This window comes from Centruroides vittatus, unplaced genomic scaffold (genome assembly GCF_030686945.1).
Source record: "Centruroides vittatus isolate TY-2023 unplaced genomic scaffold, ASM3068694v2 contig_301, whole genome shotgun sequence".
Lineage (NCBI taxonomy): Eukaryota > Metazoa > Arthropoda > Arachnida > Scorpiones > Buthidae > Centruroides > Centruroides vittatus.
Window position 1 is genome coordinate 1,913,756 of NW_027121927.1, and position 19,038 is coordinate 1,932,793.

Consider the following 19,038-nt stretch of genomic DNA (forward strand, 5'->3'; position numbering starts at 1 on the left):
GCTACGGCTCGCGAAAAGTTTCTATCTGGCCCGCGAGATCTTTAATAGATTATTAAATTGGAAAAATGCCTAAGTTAAATATAAATACGTCAAGAAAAAAATTTTGACGTTTTGACGATAAAATTTATGATGAATGACAATTCTTTTGTAAAATTGAAGCAATTTGGAAATCAAAATAGAATAGAATTTAACATTGGTAGACAATATAAAATAAATATTGAAAATTGTAACAAGATAATTACGATTAATAGATATATCTAAATTAATAGATGCTATATGTTTTTTCTCAAAGCAAGAATTGGCATTTAGAGGGCATAGGGAATTTATTGAATCTAATAAGAATTTATTGAATCTATATTGAACTCTCTTATTTATTAAGTACGTCAGATAATCTATTAAAAATACATTTAAAGAAGTATACAGTTTTTACTGGCTTATCGAACAAACAAATACGAACGGGCCCTGACACGCAATTAATTGATTGCCCCTGTAAGTCGGCTTCTTATAGAAACACAGCTTCTCTATCATCAAATGTCATGGCACGCCACTGCAGTCCAGTACAAAAATCTTGCATAGCAAATTAGTTTTGACTTTAGTAAAGACATTTTTTTCCTCTTCAGTGCAAGCTACTGAAATATGTGTTAGTATTATCAGCAGATAATGTGATAATTTTTTTGTCTAGTCCATATTTTCTTAGGTTCTTCAGAAATTATTGCTGCAGTTTCTCCAGGTCATCAACATCAACAAACTCAAGCAAGTTTAAACTTAGTTGTGTTCTTAAGCATGAATTTCAGTGAAGTAATTTTGTACTCTTATGGGTTGACACTCACAAATTGTATATTCTTTTAAGTCTAATATAAGTTCACTTTTTGCCCAGAGAGCAAACACATTTGTTATAATTGCTTCACATTTCTTTCTTGCACATGAAAATTTTTTGCTCCCAAATTTCCGTAAGAGATGACTTGTACAATCCATGAGTGAAAGCTGTGAATGTGATGTACAGTATGGAAAGCAAATATACCTTTAATGTGGTGATTTCCTATAACCGCGAACGAATCAAAAACAGGGCGAGGCAAAGGCAACAAGAACATTTATTAACTCACATACATCCGACTTGGATCTTACACGAAAAGGACGCCTCCTATCGTGAACAATTGACAAACGGAAGTGTACATTGACCAGACAATAAACAAAAACTTAGCTTGTATATACGTAACTTGATCCCGAATGGTTCTTTGACGGTCGGACACACAAAATAAGTGGATAGCGACTGACTAAAGCGCGGTTTACAATGACTGATATGATTAACCTTAACATTTAAGCACTACAAGGCAAACTTCATCATCTGAATGTTGAACCTTGCAAAAACAGCCTGTGACAGACTGAGGATTACTTGCACTGTTTCAAAACTCTCTTTTGTGCTTCTCCATTTTTTTGTATTCTTTTATGGATGTTTGCCCTCCATTGCAAATGGAGGAAGTACTATCACATGCAATACATCGAACAGTACTTTAGTTAATTCTTGTTGGATACAAATATGAATAACCTTTTAGCAGTTGTTCATTGAAGTAACATTTCCAATTCTTTGAAGTCCCAATCATGCCAACACACTGTAACAAAAAATGTGCCAGGAAGTGAAATATAAGGAGAGGCCTCACAGTCAGACACACTCATCCAAAGCTGAAGAAAGACTCATCAGATACAACACCTGTTTCATCAATCACTTCATTGAGTAGTGGCAGAACACGCATACATGGAGGAAGGAACAGCAAAGACAGGACAGCAGCAAATCACTCCTTCCAGTAACAGATCATTGAACTTATGAATTGATCATGGTGTCTATTCGAATGAGAAGGTAACAATTACAGTACCACCAAAATACTGACAGTGATGCCATTTGCAACTACAAGCATGTTCTTCAAACAGTTTTGCAGAATTCTGGTTTTGGCAGTTATCTGTGTCAGAGACATGCAACTTTACCAGGTTTGGCTACTTTGTGCCAATTTGGGCTACTTTTTGTCAAATTTTTGTCAACAAAAATAAGCCTTCAACTGATTGGCTACTTTTAGGCTACTAAGCTATCTGTAGCATATTTAGCTTTTTTCTTAATATGATTGATGAAACAGATTTTCTATGTCTCTAATTCCTTACACATGCCATCTATCATTTCTCTACTTGGATTACACCAGTTCTAAGAAGTGTTTGTGTGGATTTCTAGGAAAAATGGTAAATCTTGTGAGAATCAGGTTTGCATGGTTGGAGACATGCTGATTGGCTCATTCACTTCTATCAAAAAGCTCTCTTCCAATAAGGTTTAAAGCTATTTACTTTAGATGCTTTATAAGTTGTATTTTTTTGTTCTCATTTTAAAATTTGGCTCCGTTTTGGCATTTCCTCAAAAAATTGGTTACTTCATAAAAAAATTACCTAGCAACATTAGAAACATAAACACTTCTCTGGTGGAAAACCTGTTGCAGTGACGATATTACAGTATCCACCAAAGCAAAAAAATGAGGACAACACTCCTTTCCAGGAACAAAACTAGGGATGCTTCCTTGCCAGGGCAGAGGGGAAAAAACTGAAACTGTCCCCAGAAATCAGACAGATGACCACAGTTGGAAATCTCCATAGATTTATTTTAACTGAACTAAATGTTTTATTTTTGAAAGCCAGAATACTTTTTTCCATTACTTCAAAAATTTTTTATATATATGTTTTTTATTCAAAGATTACATTTTTTATTTAAATGATTTTGACTTAATTTATAAATTACAGCAAAAAAAGTTGTTACTCTAAAACTAAACCCACTTGAAAATGTTATGGTTGCATCCCTGTACAGTAGGTTCAACTGGCTTTTGTTGTTGCTTACACAAACTTACAATGATACATGTGTAATAATTAGTCATAATCTGGGTGAATTGTAATTCACAGAGTGACAGTCAATAAAATATGGCTCAACAAGTTTCTGCACGAAAATGAAAATAAAAAATGTAAAAGAAGGAATTTTTTACAAGTTGCTGAAGGACTAGAAAGACTACATATTGAAAAATGAAAAGCTGGGCTAGAAAGCAACAATAACCATAAGCAACCAATGTAGAGGAATTATCCAACAAGTGCAAACTGATGACATTTATATACAGCTGCCTACAAAAAAATGTTGCCTACTGTATTTCTCAGAAAGAAAGGAAGAATGCAATGTCAAACTTGTAATATGTGTAAAAATCATGTATGCAATGAGCATTCATATCATGCATGTATAAATTGTTGAAAAAATTAGATTTTTCACTTTTTGTAGCTTAGTATAATAAATAAAGTTTAAAATATATTCAACTTCATATTTATAAACACATAATAACAATGAGCAATTATTTCTTGTATTTACTTCATACCTGGTTGTTCCTTAGTTTTGTTAATGGTCATCAACATCTGCTGTAATATCAGATTTACTATACACAGGATAGGAATTATTGCTTGATGGTTTCTGACAATGTATAACTTGTGTAGGGGCTGATGAGGGACAAGATGGTCTGAAATGCATTCCTTTTATAATATGTACCAATAATGTTGATGATTTCCTAATCCAGCAATAATTCTAATCCTGTGTATAGTAAGTCTGGTATTACAGCAGATGTTGAGGAGCAATTATCTATTGTGACCTCATCACAATGCTGGTCTATTTAATTTAAAATATACGCTCTCCACCTCAAATTAGTACTCTAGTGTCTTGCCTCTGTACATCATACTTTTTTAAGCAATACACTCATGCCAGTCATCTATATAAATCCTTTCAGAGAAATATTTTGAATTGAAATAACATGACTTCTGGTACAAACTGGAAGTTCGTATAAAGTTAATTGGGGCCTCTTGCCCCTAAGCTTTCTATATCTGGTCTAGACTTTCACCTATCTAACTCTGTTCTTGAGATTAAGGAAGAATAGACAGACTGACAGACGGATGACAGTAGGAATTTATAGGTCTACAGTTCTTTCAAATTGCAACCCAGAAAGGATAAAACTGTCATTAAATATAAGTTTTTAAGTTCCATGAGTTTAGTGGACTCAGTATATCAGCTGACAGTAAAGTAGCATATCCCGACAAGGGTTAATATATTTAATATATACAAGTTATCTGAGATATATTTAAATTTAAAAAATTTTTTGATGCATATATTATATTTTTGATTACAGTAAGAACATAATAGCAGAATTTCATTAATTGGAAATCAATGAAGCAAATTCAGGAATAAAATGAAAATAAAGCTAATGGTTGAACCATCTTCAGACGATTAAAATAATATTTTTAGTGATAATGGATCCTGCAAGTTGTTATAAATTATTTTTTTAATTTTTAGGGAATAAAAAGGAACTTGTATAATACAGACAATAACAATTTACATGCACAGGCAGTTCAAATTAACTTTATAAATTCTGAAGTAATTAAAGTAATATTTTCAGTAAATATGAAAATAACTACTGTAAATAATTGTTTTACTCATTACTTAACAATATAAAAATTATTATATAACATTTCATAATTACTTAATTTGTAATTAGACTTATACTGAGGAGATTGCCAGTAACAATAGATATTTATTGTAATTTTTGAATTATAAATATCATAAAAGTGTCTAGTTTTTTCCTGTTCTGTTCTAGTTTTTAGATCTAGAAACTTCACTGCTTATTTATTTCTAACAGAATAATAATTTTCAGAGACTGTAATTATTTATTTAATTCAATTATTAAATTTAACCATTATACAATTATAATTTATATAATAAATTTATAGATTATATGCATATTATATTTGTGTAAAAAATGTAAATATCATTGAAACAATATCAATTTAAATGATTTTTATTTTTCTGAAATTTTCAAAATTCTTTTTATTTTTTATTTGTTTTAATTATTCATGCAATATGAAATATATTAACATGGTATTTAAATATTTTTAAGAATTTCCACCCACAGAATATTTTATATTAAAAAGTTTTAAAACTATAATTTTAAAATAAAATTCCAAATCAAAATATTATCTATTATTTAATTACATGTAAAATAAAATAAATAAATTATAAAATAGCAATTATTTATTGCAAACACTTTTGATATAAATAGTAGTGTTTGTGTAATATTGATTTTCATCTGTCTTCCAGCATCTCCTTCCTCCATATTGATTTTTCTCTTCATTTCAACATGTCATGCTCCAAGTAGCTATCTAGTTTATAGAAATCTTTTAGAATATTTCTTAATTTCAGTTTTTTTATTTTTTAATGCTTAAAAGGCATATTGAATAATATAAAAGTTGTATCCTATTATAATATTTATTTATTTAGTTTAAATAATTTTTATAGTTATAAATATATATTATTTATGATTTAATATAATTAAAAATTTCTTATTGAAATGATTGTTTTAAGTGTTTCTATATATTGATCTAAAATAAGATAGAGAAACTTTTCCTTGTTAAGATGAATGAAATTATTCTGTTATCTTTTAAATAATATTAGTTTACTTAATATTTAATCAATATTAGAAGTAATTTAATATAAATAAATAAATTAATTTTATGATTTAAAATTTTATAGTTCTCAATGATGGTTATTATTTACAGTAATAATTTGATTAAAGTTATTGGATAGAAATAATCTGTTAGTGTTTCAGAATCCTTTTAGGAAAAGGATTTTGAAACACACCCACGCACACACACCCCCCACATATACACACTCTTTGAAATCACATACATTCCTATATATGTATAATAAATAAATCTAATTTATGTACTCTGTTCAAATAAAAATAATTAATATTACATATTTCTTTGCTTTTATAAAATGTAATACTAATAATTTTAAAATTTTTGATTATTTAATGTTTATTTCTTTTTGTATTGAATTATTAGTATATTACTTTTGTTTTATTACATAAAAATGTTAAATTTATATTTTTATATGAATAAATAAATGTAACAGAATTATAATCTAAAATAAATTTTCTCTATTAATTGTTTTGGATAGCTAATTACTTTGTTTTTAAAATATCATATTTATGTTTTTTTTCAATCTTCATATAATGTATGTATTTTATTCTTTGACTAAAATGATTAAATTATTACATAAGAAATAAAATTCACATAGATATTTTTTTATTTTTGTCATTCATAGTTATTATGCAATATGAAGTTAGGAAAGATAAAAGTTATAAACTTAGTTTATGTTGTTTCATTATATTATATGATGTAGAACTTGTATCTAACTTAGTAAGAAGTATTTTGTATTTTTTTTTCTAAGTATTTTTTCCTAAACTCTATTTTAAATATCAATTCTTGGCAAAAAATATCATTTACTATTGCTTAAAGTAGCAGAAACTAATATCATTAAAACTGAAATAATCTAAATTCATTTCATTTAAATGTTGGCAGTTGAATTAACTGAATTGAGATTACTGTATTTCAGTTGTCATTTGAAATACTGATTGATATTCAACTGACATCATTGATGTGAGTAACTTTAAATGACTATTTCATACTATCAAAATGATGTGGCTTTTTATATTAACATTCAAATAATCCTTATTTGATGTTTCATGAAATCAATTGATATCAGTTAATATCAGTTAACATTTCAAAATGACATCAAATTAATATTAAATGAACATTTTAATTCTAAAATAACTGCATTATTATTAAAATATCAATTCATAATACATGTTATTAGACATTTAATAGTAAAATGAATATTATTATAGAATATTTATCCTATTAATATATACAATGCTAGTTTATTTTATTTCATGAATAAACATTTGCATTTTTATAATCAAATTAGTTTATTTAAATTATTAAAATAATCTTGTTTAATTATGAAAGTATTTTTAAAATTATGGATTTATTGCAAAGCCTTGATAAATATTAAGCTAAAAAGAAGTAAATGATATTATAATTAATGGAGTGTAATCAGTACTTCTGGAAAGATAATTTCATTGTATCTTATTCCATCAATAGATATAAGAAAGTGGTTATGTCATTTGTTTTTGTACTAAAGGTGGTGATGTTTTATAATGCTTTCTCTTAATTAAATGAAATTAAATGAGTATTAGTTTCACCTATACAGAGCTGCTTAAGAGATGGATTGGTCATGTGTAAATCATGCAGGGTTTGTGATTTAACATCAAAATGTAATTGTTTTACATAGTGGCCAAATTAAATTTGTCTTAATTCATGTGGCAACATCATTACTTGCAGGCAAAATATATAATCTCAAATATATCACTCATGTCTACAAATCTACTCATGTCTATCTGCAAGTATGAATGTCACCTGCTATGATTATGATGAATGGAGGAAATAGTGAACAGCCAAATCTCCAATACAAGGCATATTACAAATTTGGCCATTAAGCATATGATATTTTTAGATTGTTTTATTAACTGTATGTTTGTAAACTGTTTTATTTTATGTAACCTGTTGAATTTTAATAAGAGGACAATATCTTAGAGAAAGAACTAATTTCTTAATTGAGAGGATTGGGGGCAAGATAATGCCAAGCCACATTTTTGGTCAGATAGAATTATTCACACCATCTGCTTATAAACACTAGAATGTAGTTTTGAGAATTTCCTGAAAATGCCAGTGGATGGCAATATATGCCATAGAACTTTGTGTTGTCCTGAACAATTCTGGAAGTTTGTAGCAGCATGACAGTGTCAAGCATCACTTATTAGAGGCAGTACTATGGCAGGCAAGCCATGAATTCACTTGAATAATGAATCACATGATTTGTCAGTCAACAACAACATGAATTCTGATTATCAACTGCCAGGCATTGATGTTTCTATCACGGAGAGTGAAACTGAGGTTAGTGTTGCTTGGCATTAACTTTATCCTAAATTATGACTTTCCATGTTTTGTCAGTATGTGGTCATTTTTTTTCACAAATGAAATTGATTTTCTATTGTAATTGAAGTAATCATGATTGTTTTGCATGGAAATGAGTTATTTTTTGTGATTAGGTTAATATTAAGTATGCAAACAAAATAAAAGTAATGTGGCTTGGCACTGTTTTTCCCAAATATACAAAACTCAACTATTAATTTTTTTCCTCAACACTTTAATATTTATAACTCTTTGGCATTATCTGATTTATACAAAACATTTTTCTGAGATTGAACAATACTTCTGTATTTCTACCAAATGACTGCAATTTTGCCAAGATTGAAAAGTACCAAAGGTGCCATCCACTCACATTTTATCCTACAGGTTGGAAGATCAGTCAAGATTGTGGGATAAAAATTGTGTGAATGCAATGGTATAGAGTGATTTTTATGGCATCACTGACTTGAAAAATAAGCTGCCTAATATTAGAAAAAAGATATGTGAGAGTGGAGCAGAACTACAGTTCTCACAAGCCATTTTATTCCACTTTGATGAGCAACAGACCTGGGTCATGAAACTCAAAACACAGATGGGTCTAGAATTTGAGGACATGAAAGAAGGGAAATAAGATACTTTGGGCTTGAAGTACAAATATGAAGGCCTTGATAAATCAAGGAATAAAATACAAGATGTCATGGAACTTCTAGACCAATTACCGGTACATGCATACACCATTGCTAAACCTTTACTTCCAGTAAGATATAATACATAAAATGAACAAACGTTTTTGATCTTATCCAAGATCTGCCTCAGGTTCTTGGATCAATTGGGTTCCAGTTATGGAATGCTAAGGTTCAAGCATTTTGAAATTCAAATTATTTAACAAGTTTGGAATTTTTGTATATGTTAATTTATTATGTTATTTCAAATCCATGTTCTTAATTCTAAACTTGTCAACCTTAGCATTTCATAATTGGAACTCAATTGGTCCAAGAACCTGAGGTAGACCTTGGATAAGATCAAAAATGTTTGTTTGTTTTATGTATTATATCTTACTGGAAGTAAAGGTTTAGCAGTGATGTTTATTCATTATTTCATATCTCAGTATTTCTAATATAATATTTATAAATAAGCTTAATTCTTAACATGTACCGTATTTTACAGACTATAAGACGCACCTTTTTCTTCGAAAAATTGCCTCCAAAATTCAGGTGCGTCTTATAGTCTGTAGCATCTTATAGGTATTTTTTAAAAAAATTGCTTAAAAATTAAGGTGCGTCTTATAGTCCGTAGCGTCTTATAGTCCGTAAAATACGGTAATGATTAAAAACTTAAATACTGTATATATATTTTTGAAATTAAGAATTATAGAATATTTAAATTTTCTTAATAATGAAAATACAGTAAACTCCTGATTATCAAGGCTAATGGTGGGGAAAGGTGGCATAGATAATCCAAAAACACGGATAATCCAAACTATAATTATTTATTTCTAAAATACAACATATACATTTCTAAGGCAGACAATTATTTTAACATGTTTAATGTTCATTATTAAGAAAATTTGTGATTTTGGTTTGTTTGCTGGAATCTTTTAATGATTTTTTAATATCAGTTCAAATTTTTCTAAGAGCTATTATGTCGTTATACTCGAATTTCCATTGGTTGATGTATTCCAACAAAGTGTGAACAGAATTTAGGGCCGTGTTGTGACTAATGCGATTGATAATTTCTTCTTCTCTACTTTCAGCCTCATTCTCTTGCTCTTCTGGTTGTATGAGATTGAAAATAATATCCGCATCACTCATTATTTGAAAACCTCCATCATATGAATCATGTTCTAACCACTCCTCAATATTTTCTCTATCAACATTTTCAAACTATGTAAATTTGCACTTAGCTCACTTATTTCAGATACTGTTTCACTTGTCTCGGGCTTGATAGAATTCAAAAAATCACCTTCTACATTTGGTAGAATTTTCCTCCATGTTATCAAACAAGTGTTATTGGCTTTATTTTATTCCAAGATTGATTTACACCATGTATTGCATCCGGTATTGTCATTTTTTTCCAAAATTTAATTAAATCATTACCTTCATTACATTTAAAAAAAATTAAATTCAGGCACAGATAATCCACAAACCAGATAATCTGCACACAGATAATTGGGAGTTTACTGTATAAAAAATCTGGTATTTACACTGGTGGTATTAAGATTTATTAATTTTAGAAAATATGATAATTTAATTAATTAATTTTTTTGATTTTCTTAACTAACATTCTATTAATGCTAAACACATGGAAAAAAATGTGTTAAATTTATTTAAACATTTTATATTTTAAAAATTTATTGAGGAAATAAGTCTTCAGATGATTATAAAATTAAAAATGAGAAATGGGAAGCTGTGTTTCTCAGTGTTCTCGATTATCTGTAGATCGACAAATAATAAGGTTAGCAATTTTTGAATATTTATGATTAGAAAATAATATATAGTATTATATATAATATATATTTATATTTAAAGAATATGTAAATTCTTTATGAAACTTTTCAAGTTAGACTGAAAATGATAAAAACATTGACTTTTTTTTAAATGACAGTTATTATATTGAAGCTGTATTGAAAATCTAATTCCATATTAAACGATAAATGTATAAATATAAGGCAAATTTTTGTATATACTTCTGATATAATTAAATGTGGATTCTTATTCATATTTTTAAAGATTTATTTGAAATGATGAGATAGTTAGGTGCCTATCCTAGTGATTTCAGCCAGAATCACATTGACAGAAGTGTGTCAAACTGCCGACTCATGAATGTGTCTTTGAGGGATGATTGACACTAGACCAGGGCTGTGGAGTCGGGGTCAGAAGGATTTTTGTCCAGAGGAGTCAGAGTCAGAAAAAATGTGTTGACTCAGACTCCTGCATTTTAAATTTACTTTAGTTTTTTTTATTTAAATGAAAGAAAATTTATTATATATTTATTAATTTTTTAAAATGTTTTTTTATTTTGTTATAATTCATTTATTTTAAATACAAAATGCATCAATTTAATTTATTAAATATGTAGTATTCTTTGTAGTATTTGTGTTTAGTAGTTACATTTTTTTTGTAGGTATTTGTAGCTAATTCCACATTATGCATGAGACTATACAACATATCATATTGGGTTACAAACTAAATACTCAATTTTTCTGTTTAATTTAAACTTTTAGCACAAACTGACTACCTGCATTGATATATAGCAAATATAATAACTCAAAAGCTTGCACACAAACAAACTTCTACATATCCAAACTATACTTTAAATACACTCCTCAGACAGAAAACAGCATGCACAAAATATACTATGACCAAATCATATAACCACAGAAAAAACAATACATCACAACAGACTAGACATCAGATTCATTAACAAACAAAACAAAATGACATATATCATAGACATAGCTGTATTAAACATTCACAACATATAAAACACATATACTGAAAAAATTAGTAAATACTCAGAACTCACCTATGAAATAAAATATTTGTGGAGAATGGATGAGGTACTTATCATGTCTATAGTCATTTCTTGTACAGGCATCATACCACACACACTGCACAAAAGTCTTGAAACATTAAGGCTTTACAACAGCACATACCTCACACTATAGAAAGAATGAAAACAAAACATCTTGGTATTTCCAGCAAACAAGTAAAATTTAATAAAAGAAAAACGTTTTCGACTATTTTTAATATAAACGTCCTCTTCAGTTACTCTTTAAATTGAAAATGGAACACTTCTTTAAACAGAATTAGAACAAAAAATAGAATGCCAGCAATAACATCATTTAAATTTAAAAAATAAAATAAAAATAACATGAAATAAAAGTAACATAAAAATAGTACAAATTAAACAGTAAAATAAAACAAAGTATTAATATAATTAATTGTAGTAAAAAGATTTCCATGCACTAGAAAGACTATCAGCATCTCTATGGTTGATGCAACCTTTGGTATTATGTGCCTTGTAAATCTCGAGTTTTTCAATGTATTTAATAAAATGTTTGTTAGTGGCAGTCTTAATTATGGAAGCTTTATCCCAATAAATATTGATATCTTGTTCTTTTGCAAAGGCTGCTAGTACAGTACTGTCCAAGTGTTTAGTAATTGAATATTTATGCTCCTGCAACCTCTGTTTTAAAGACCTCATGGTAGCACCAACATAAACTAACTCTGAATTAAAACGGCAGTCAGTTAATGGGATTGAATATACTCCTGATGTGTTGTTTCGATTTAGTTTCAACTTATCGTTCCGTAGAATTCTGTAAATCGTAGGATTACGTCGATAGATCATTTTAACATTGTTCTTGCGAGCTATTTTCTTAAAGATGGAATGTAGGAAAGGAATATAGTTGAGAACTACTTTTCGGTCTTGGCTGGTGGTAGTAGGATGTTTATTTGTTGGGTTACAAAATTTATCAATAAGAGCGTTAATCTCCCGTAAATGATATCCTTGTTGTACAGCTATTGTGCGTATGTAATTTAGCTCTCTATATGTGTCATAAATACTTGTACAGTGGGTATAGGCCCGTTTTATCCAAGATCTAAAGGCTGCATGTTTAAAGTTGCTGGGATCGAAAGAATTCTTTGGAATAATAATAGGAAGATAGCTAGGCTTTCGATAAATGTTCGTCCATATTTCACCAAATTTACAAGTGATGGATAGATCCAGGAAGTTTACATTCAGGTCACTTTTTTGTTCCAATGATAGCGTCAAACCATATGGGTTGTTATTCATTTTGTTAAGGAACTCGCTAGCGTTATTAATATTCCTCCAAATGATGAACACATCATCCACATATCTTGCATATAAAATTATGTCGTTGTTGAAGATAGGCAGTACTTTATTTTCTAAACGTCGTAATACTAGTTCACATAAAACTGGGGATATTGGGCTCCCCATTGGAACTCCTCGTTGTTGTAAATATGTGTTGCCTTCAAATGCAAAAAACGAAGTATAACAAATTAGGTGTGCGAGTTCTAATATGTGTTCATGAAATTTTGTAGCATTATTAACATTCGTAAAAAGGAAATCTCTTATCTCGCAAAAACAAGGTGGTAATTTTATAGATGGAAATAATGCTTTAAAATCCATTACGGTCATAAATTCATTGTCTTCTAGGCTAATATTTCTGAGCATATCCACCAGTTGAATAGAGTTATTAATAGTATACGGGTGATCTTGAAGTCGTGGCTGGATAAATCTAACCAGTTGTTTCTCAAGTTCAAATGTAGGGGAGCCACATTTTTCTATAACAGGTCGTATCTGACAGTTAGGTTTATGGATTTTGCCAAAGGTGAAGATTCTCGGTGTTCTTGGTGCTTGTACGACAGAGTTTTGCATACATAACTTGCGAGCTAAGGGAGTTGAAACGAATTTTTTAACTCTCTGTTGTAGTGATTCTAAATATTTGTCAGGAGCACGTTGGCATTCGGTGTCCCTGATGTAATCCTGCAGTTTATGGTTGTAGGAATCTCTTTTAAGGAGCACTACTCCTTTGGACTTATCAGCCTTGATAAGCACTACCTTATTTGTATGTAGCCATTCTTTGGCATTTTTAATGCAATTGTGGAAATGAGTGTTCTTGGAAATTCTTTCTTTAGTTGTGCGAAATCTTGTTTTCCATCGTACGTATTCTTGACTTGTAGGATTCATTTCCTTAATAATCATTTCAACATTAGGCACAATGATATCAGGGGTTGGTTGAGGAGCAGGAGCAAACAGTGGTCCGTATTTTAATGCTTCCAACAGACAATTGGAAGGTGTGATCACTACAACAGAGAGTTAAAAAATTCGTTTCAACTCTATTAGCTCGCAAGTTATGTATGCAAAACTCTGTCGTACAAGCACCAAGAACACCGAGAGTATTTTAAATTTGAGTCATTCCACATCAAATCAACAAGACCAAAAGCTAAAGTTATAACACAAAATAAACATCTAACTACTAATGCTGGAGTGAGTAATAAACAGTCACAAACAAAACCTTTTTACCAGTGTTTACCTGCACCTGAAGAAGGCCTTGGTAAAGGCCAAAAAAGCTAAAGTTATGCTCATTAGGGTGTCTTGTTGTGACAAAAAAAATTTTTTTGTCAAAATGTTTGTACCCAGCCCCTAAAATTTTTGTATTTGGTCAAATTACTCAAATATGAAGTTTCATCTTGATAGGATGATATTAGATTGTGCCAACTTGAGCTTGAATATGAGGAATGATTGACTTGAGGATATTAAGCAACAGTAAAAAATCAATTACTAAGAAATACCTAGCAATAAAGTAGTTCTTCAAATACATACCACAAGTTTTTGCTATTCTTCTTCAAAGCTGCTGTAGAAATGGTTGTATGATTTTATGGACTTCAAGAAGCAAAGATCTTGATTAGGGGCTTTTACAATGCTTTGCACATAAATCATGGTTTAACATAAACTGTTACAACAAACAGATAAATATATATCATGCAAAGCTTCTTTTTCTCTGATAGTTAGTTTAAGTTTTGACCTGAGGAGAAACATTTTTAGGGAATAAGTTGCCATCCATCAAGTTTAATGCCTAGCCCAGGACAGACTTTTAGTTTCTTCTCTGTGTCACCTCCCAAAAATAGTTCTATAAGTTCATGGTAATCACTTCTTGGCATTTTTTTTCTGTATTTCAGCTTTATAAAAGTCAAATAATTCTTGAAGTTCTAGCTTACTGAAAAACTCCATGTAATCTTTACTGCTTTGAAAATTACTAGCATTAACATTTCCCCAACTTTCTTTTAATTGTGTGAAGAGAGGTATGTCAGGACTACTTATTACCTTACATATTTTTCTTTCAAATCACTTCATAAGACTAATTCATAGATATGATGAATACATAGACATCTTGGGGTTTTTATTACACGAGGCTTTCAAGAACTTCTTCACTCCCTTGCCATAGTCAGGATATAACTCCTCTTGCCACTCTCTCTTTTTGTCTTTCCTTTCCCAGTCTGAACAATCCTTCTCCCCTTTTAGCCACTTAGGCAATTTTTTTTTCCCCATGGGACAGTTCAGAACAACAATCATCAACCAAGTGAAGTGGACAAGAAGATTCCAGAAGTGGGAAAAGACAAAAAGCAAAGACAGAAGCTACAAACTATAATATTCTAACTTAAAATTATGACATACAGCACAGTAGATACTTTTTGGATTACAAATTCCTTTATAGCCACATTACTTTTAAAAAAGAAAAAAACCATAATTATAGTACAATAGATTACGTCAATATAATCCAATGTGATAGGATGGACAAAGCTCATGTCGACAAACTACAATTTAGGGTCAAGCGATTCGCCAATTCCAAGTTAGTTAAATGCCTGGCATTGGGTAACATAGTTGTTGACTCCCTGGACATACCTAGGCTCTTTGCATTTGCCAAAATCCACAAACAAGGTCAGCAACTACATCCAGTTGTAGATAAAGCCAGAACACCTATGCATAAACTTGAGAGGGCTGCTCACATCCTGCTGTCTCCCCACCTTGAAAACTATCCTTACACCATCACTAACCCAGTTGACTTCATCTCCCTTTTAAAGGAACTCTCCTCATCACCTCGATTTATTACTGTTTTGGACTTTAAATCCCTTTACCCTTCCATGGAGTTCCCTTCAGCCTTTTGCTTCCTCAGGGACCTTTTACTGGCTTTTGTCCAGGATCATACCCTTGTGAAGTGTGCAAATACCATATACAAAGAAACTAAAAATTTTTAAAACCAGAATCTTTAATTCGCATAAGAAGATACAAGAAATTTTGTGGGATGCCAGCTATAAAATCTCTATCCCTGACTATATATATTAGTATAGTGATGACAATATAAAGAGCATACCGACATAAGTTTAAATCTTGCAACGATTCTTTCTTTACAAAAATAACTATTCTACTAAGGGTAATTAAAATATATGTACACCTTACTACTAAACTTATAACTAATTATAATTAATGTAGGACGATAGATAAATTTAGAACAACAAAGTAAGGAATAGAAAGAAAAAGAAAGGGGTACCCAAGAATTTTGATGTTATTCATGGTGTGATATATATAAGTTGGACAGATCACTTCCTAATCACGAAAAATGTTAACCCCTTTTCCAAAATGTGGATTACTTAACAGACTTGGACGAAAAAATCACTCTTGTACGTTTTCATGATCGGGATTTTCATTCCTTTCTTTCGGACCTCTTTGTTGTCTCCACACGGTTCCAAAAATGTCCTTTGTTGTCTCCACGCAGTTCCAAAAACGTGGTGGAGAGCTCCCTTTTGCGTGTCTTTCCTTGTCCAGTCCTCTCGAAAGAATGAGCTCTTGGTCTCCATTCTACTCTGAGGGCTACATTCCATCCCATTGTCCTTAAGAGACCGCCTGCTGTTACATTGTTAAGCACCGGTTGGGAGAAAATTCCAGGAAGAGGAGATAATAGTAATAGGAAGAAGAATGTAAAGGGAAATATATTCTAATATAAAATTAAATACAACTGTACAATAATGGCATTTAGCCACACTCTACACCAACACAGGTGCTGGAGATGGCCCATCTGATCTGTTACAATTCTATTTTTATGCTTGATGGAATGGTCTACATGCAAAAAGGGGATACCTAAGGGTAGCCCAGTATCTGGGGACCTATGCGAAATGGTTATTAGACAGTTAGAACACAAGATCCTTCTATGATTCCTTCCAAACATCCTATTATATAAGACTCTCCTGACCATAACAGACTCCCTGGTGTTTACTCCATCGCTCTTAGGGACAACAGATGTGACAGGGACCTTATTTATATTGGCTCCACCAAATGCTCCTTAGGAACAAGAATACACAAACACTGTGCAAACCTTCAGCATGAACGACACACCACAGTCCTTGCTACTTATGCATCTGACCCTGATATCGAGACAGCATTTGATCAAGCCAAGGTCACCCTCACTATGTCTCACCACGAACATCTAAGATAGAGGCCATATCCATTTATAGAGTGAGCCACAATGCCACCTGCATCAACCAAAAGGAGGAGCTAAGTTTATCTGTTGCCTGGCAGGCCCTTATGAACGCCGACCTTTAATTGCCACCATCCATGCACAAAATGCGCATGCCTATCATAACGACTTACTTTCATCAAACAAACATTCAATTTAATATGAATATTCACATTCTTTTTTTGTGTTCCATTAGTTATTCTGCATATTTCATCTTAGGAAGAATTATTTAACAGTTCGAAAATGTTAGTGATAAACTGTATTATTCACAGAACACACTAATAACAGGTTCTGGATAAGGTGTTGATTTTCATCTCCGGTGTTGATATGTTGTTGATGTTGATGTTTAAATTATAGTACATCTATATGTACAGAATTTTTGATTTTGCTACACTGTATAAAAATATACTTACATTGGGCAAATATTATACATTAAATATACATTTTTTTCTTTTTATTGCATTCTTTTTTGATTATTTTTTCCTCCTGAAATATTTTCTACAGATTTTATAATTTGAGCATCAAACACAAGACCGTGTTATTTATTAAACACTTGGCACTTTTCCACCTTTATTAGTATAGAGGTGGAAAAGTGCCAAGTGTTTAATAAATAACACGGTCTTGTGTTTGATGCTCAACATATAAGAAAACACGGTTTCAAGAATATTTAGATTTTATAATATTTTGTAAAAATATTGTAAAATGAGCTTTTTTCATTTCTTGATAAAATTAAATTTTAAAATTTACTCATATTCTAAAAATGAAATTTTAATTTTAGAAACTTTTCCCAAACTTTTCCTATATATATCCCTCATATAACATAGTAGATGGTAGATATGTTCCAAAAAAGTGCAATCCATGCTATACAAAACAAAGTAATGCAAAACATAGAGTTAAGGCCCCGGAAGTTAGCAAAAATACACTATTGTTATTTGTTACTAGGAGAAATTTGTTTATTAGAGCAATCAATAATTTATTTCCAATTAATTCCAATTGACAATCACAGTTAAAAGTACTGTATTATGCATTAATATTAATTTTAGTTAAACCAAGGCACTTTCTTTTTACAAAGTGTCATTGTTGTCTCAGCTTTTTTGTTAATCTTTATCAGAAGTATCAGCAACATTTTCATATTTTTTATTTTATCATAATCAATTTTTATGGATGACAAAATAAAAATGTGTTATTAATCGGAAATTTATTCTAGCAAGTCGCATTTGTTCAGTTGAGTACCAAGTGACTTTTTTCGAAAAGTTGTGTTCAAATATTGAATTGTTCAAGTACTGAGACATCACTGCATTTTGTTCGTTATTTTACAAATGATTACTTATCTACAGTTTAAAAAAAGTGTAATAACACTTATTTAAAAATGTTTAAATAAACTTTACTAAATACAAAGATTAATCTATAAAATACTTAACTGCACAACACATCAGGATGAATATAAAATGCAACTCACATCAACCATTAACCTGTGTGAATAGGGGTTAACAGAAGGGGTTACGAAAACATTCATCACTCAAATGTTAATCATATTCACATTGGTTAATAGTTGATGTGAGTCACATTTTAATCTATTAAAAGAAATCACAGTCTGAAAACAATGACAATGACACCTGGTTGATAGAAAAGTTAATGCAATTTTTTTCTTCCTTGTCCTATCACTTTTCATTAAAGTAAACCTGACTAAAAGCACAAAATAATTTGAAAATTTCAAGATTCTAAACTCCATGGGCAAATTTCAGACAACATACATGCTTGCTTGAATAAAAAAAAATATTGAAATAATGATGTTTACACTTCAAAATGTGAAATTTTGTATGGAGGATTTCCAAAACTGTGTTAGAGCGAAACCATGTTATAGAAAGTACCGCATTGTACGAGAGATACCTGAATATATTCTGGTATATTCTAAACACATTTAATAAAATTTTTCTATAGTAACTCTCTTAGAATTTTTTATAAATTAGTTTGGCTTAGATCTATTTTATTTTTGACGAAGTTTTTATATCAGCAGCCAAAATATGGAACCAATAAAATATTCAGTGAACTATCAGAAATAGTTTTCATTGAGGCATAGTCTTTTTCATATACCTATGTTAATGTTTGTGTTGTTTTATAATTTTTTCTTTATT

At 30.2% G+C, this 19,038-nt stretch overlaps 1 protein-coding gene across 1 annotated transcript in view; it reads left to right on the forward strand.

The window, feature by feature from the left end:
• Positions 1 to 19,038, forward strand: part of LOC136972759 (inositol 1,4,5-triphosphate receptor associated 2-like) — a 180,433-nt gene that overhangs the window by 73,717 nt on the left and 87,678 nt on the right. The gene's annotated exons all lie outside the window — the stretch shown is intronic.